This window comes from Camelus bactrianus, chromosome 23 (assembly GCF_048773025.1).
Source record: "Camelus bactrianus isolate YW-2024 breed Bactrian camel chromosome 23, ASM4877302v1, whole genome shotgun sequence".
Lineage (NCBI taxonomy): Eukaryota > Metazoa > Chordata > Mammalia > Artiodactyla > Camelidae > Camelus > Camelus bactrianus.
The window spans coordinates 8626589-8628680 of NC_133561.1; the positions used below are offsets into that span (position 1 = coordinate 8626589).

Below are 2092 nucleotides of genomic sequence, written 5' to 3' on the forward strand. Positions count from 1 at the left end.
GACATGAAGTAGTGTATGTAAGAAGTGTCAGGGGAACGTGTAACGTTGTGAGAAAGTTTATAAAACTTTTGTCTCTTAGTAATGGATTTCCAACACAACAAGCAACGCTTTCCCAAATTTATTTGGTGAAACTAAAGCACACTTAGGGTGTTTTCTCATTTCTAATCTTAACTGATTCAAAAAGCAATAATATAAAATAATATGCATATGAAGTATTATTGGGCCTTTAACACATAAAACGCAATATATGTGTATTATATTTGAAAATAAAAGCACAAAAGAAGCGAGTGGAAGCAAAGCAAAGGAAATGACAACAGATTGTAAAGTAATAATTAGAACAATTAATTATTAGGTTGTAATATTAATTGATACAACAGGTATAGAAAGAACACCACAGAAGAGGGAACGAGAATAGACCTACATGGGAGTAACATTTGTATACATTGCTAGAATTAAGTTAGTATTGATATGCAGATAATTTGAATAAATTAAAATTTATATGGTAAACCCTACCACAACTAAAAAATGTGAAAAATCATTAACAAAGTTAAAACACTAAGTTAGAAAACAGTCACTAAATGCAAAAGAAAGCAGTAAAGGAGAAATAGAAAAATATAGATATGGGGTATAGAGGAAGCAAAATGGAAAGTGGCAGGTGTAGATCCAGCTGTATCAGTAATGACATTAACTGGAATGGATTAAACAATCCAATTAAAGGACAGTGATTGTTACACTAGCGGGTGAGGGAATATGTGCCAAGTATAGTTTGTCCACAGGAGACCCACTCTGTTTCAAAGACACAAATAGATTGGAAGTAAAAGGACAAAAATTGTTATAACCTATAAAGATCAACCACAAGAAAACTGGAATGGCTGCATTAATATCAGGCATCGTGGGTGCAAAAATGAAAAATGTTACTACATATAAAGAGAGCGACCCACACTCCTCCCGGAGACGATCTTCCTCCTGCCCGAGCCCAGTCCAGCAGGACCTTTGATGTGGAGTTCAAGTTTGATAGGACAGTTAATATTTCTGAAACACACACACACAAAGAAATAACAGGATGCGATATGCCTACCTTTTTCTCCATCATATTGGAATTTTACCTTGGTATGATGGCAAACAGGTGCACCCCTTAAATTCTCCTACCACCTACGTGGTCCCAAAAGCCAAAGAAATCAATCTTCTCTTTGGGGAAGATGCTGTTCAGCAAATGGAAGCTGAAAAGAAGCAGAGAAATACCTTGAATGAACCTGTTTTTCATTGGAGGATGAGGATGACACTGAACGTGATGGCAGATGACTTTGTTTTTGATGGGTCCTCTCTTCTTGCTGATGGGCATGGATTTATTAAGATGATCCAGTTGGGAAAAAGATGTATGTGACTTTCCCATTCTGTTCCTAGATCAGCTGAGTAATGAAGTGAAGAACTTGATGATCACAGATCATGCTACCATTGAGCTCACAATCTCCGAGGACGAGATCTCACACGGGAGACCCTCCCCACTTGGATTCACATGCAGGGTGCCGCGCACTCCCTGCAGCAAATCGGATTTTCAAAGAAAATTGCTAGTGAGGTGAAAAGAATTTTTGCAGATGATATCAACTTGTACTTCTTAGCTTTGACCTTCTTTGTCGCTGCATTTCCTCTTCTTTTTGATTTCCTGACATTTAAAAAATGACATCAATTTCTGGAAGAAAGACCAGAGCATGATTGGAATGTTCACCAACGCGGTGATTTGGTTCTACTTCAGAGCTATTTCCACTACTTTTCCTTCTGGACAAGCAGAGATATCTGCCAGTCTTTATCCTGATTCAGGCATTGAGCAGCAACTTAACTAGAGACAGTAAATGACTGTTCTTCAGAGAGACTTGAGATCTGTAAAATACTTGTCTTGCTTCCCTGTCTGTACCTGAGGTGCTGTTTATTTGCTCTTGCACATCAAGTATAAAAGTTGGTATTTTTGGTTAATCATCTGCTCTGTCAATGCCTGGAGTAAGCTGTTGCTCTTCTCTTTATGTTACCCCAGCTTTTGTAAATCACATGATAAAATCAGTGTTCCCTCTACCCTGGAAGGCATTTACCTGCACAG

General features: G+C 37.9%; 1 pseudogene; it reads left to right on the forward strand.

The window, feature by feature from the left end:
- The first annotated feature begins 911 nt into the window (after nt 1-911).
- Nucleotides 912-1841, forward strand: LOC105084043 (lipid scramblase CLPTM1L pseudogene; annotated as a pseudogene).
- The last annotated feature ends 251 nt before the right edge of the window (nt 1842-2092 follow it).